At 47.7% G+C, this 1308-nt stretch overlaps 1 non-coding gene across 1 annotated transcript; it reads right to left on the reverse strand.

Moving 5' to 3' along the window:
- Positions 1–917: 917 nt before the first annotated feature.
- TRNAK-CUU (transfer RNA lysine (anticodon CUU)) lies at positions 918–990 on the reverse strand. Its single transcript has one exon. It is a non-coding gene; the product is annotated as a tRNA-Lys (tRNA).
- Between the last annotated feature and the right edge of the window lie 318 nt (positions 991–1308).

Here is a 1308-nt window from a genome sequence, read left to right on the forward strand (position 1 = left end):
ACATCAGCTTTCGTGGGTGAATACCCACTTCGTCAGATGAATGTAGTGGAAATTTCCAGAGGCAGGTATAAATATGCAGGCAAGAATCAGTATAGAGATTATGAGGTTAGTTCAATCAGGGAGGATTAGGCCCTCTTCTAGCAGTTGAGGTGTGAACACCAAGGGAGGAGAAACTGCTTTTGTAGTTGGCTAGTCATTCACAGAGTGTGCGCGCCCATGCAAACGAGATCTGCTCCTGAAGTCCTCTTCCACAGCTCATCACTAGATGTCAGGGGAGAGCTCATTCAGACCCTGCTTACATATTTAATATAGAAATTTCCAGCATACTGTAAAATCCACATGCAGACTCATACACAAAACCTTGCAAGAAAAACTTCCTGAGGGTGTTTGCAGCACCTGCTGTTGGAGGGAAGGAGGGAGCTGTGGGTTGGGATTGAGGAGCACTGTAAAAAGGAGGGGGCTGTGAATTGGGATTGAGGGGCACTCAGAATAGGAGGAGGCTGTGGATTGGGACAGAGGCGAAAGGTGAAGAGGAGTAGGCTCTGGTTGGGAGTGAGGAGCAGTGTGCATAGGAGGGCCTGTGGGTTGGGACTAAGGGGCACTGGGAATAGACGGGGCATGGGTTCGGGATGAAGAGCATCCTCATTTGGGGATCCATCAGGACAGGGGAAGGCAGCAGGTGATTCTAATTCCTTAGGGATATTCTGTGTGTTTGTGTGTGTGCAGGGGAGGAACATGCTTTATGCCCAGAGGCCTTTATTCCTCCAGGCTGCAAGGACAGAGGGGATGTTAGGAAGTTGCCCCTTCAATCCCACACACACAAAGCCCTAGGGGAAAGGAAAAATCCTGAAGAGAAAAAGTAACATTGAAGAGGACTCCAGAAAGACAGACTTTTATGTTCTTGGAGGGTAGTTTATCACGTGATGAGGGACTTGAACCCTGGCCCCTCAGATTAAGAGTCTGATGCTCTACCAACTGAGCTAGCCAGGCTCACAAAGGACAAAAGCAACTTGGAGCAGAGGTGAAACAACTCAAGAAAAAGCAAGCAGGAAACAATAGGAGAAACCTGCTGCTCTCTCTCTCTCTTCCCAGCCCTAGCCTGGCTTGGTATTAGTGCTGGTTAAAAAGAGGGGGAAATATTGGCATCTATCAGCCTTTTATAGCTGTACAAGAATCAGGCATAATACAGAGGTACCCATCTGCAAGTGCCAAATGGTTGGATTGGCTAATGCAACCTGTAGACGTCCAGGGCACACTGGGATATAGAGCCAAGTGTACATCGTCATCATCATTATTTCAAAATGATAA

Source organism: Emys orbicularis, chromosome 15, assembly GCF_028017835.1.
Source record: "Emys orbicularis isolate rEmyOrb1 chromosome 15, rEmyOrb1.hap1, whole genome shotgun sequence".
Lineage (NCBI taxonomy): Eukaryota > Metazoa > Chordata > Testudines > Emydidae > Emys > Emys orbicularis.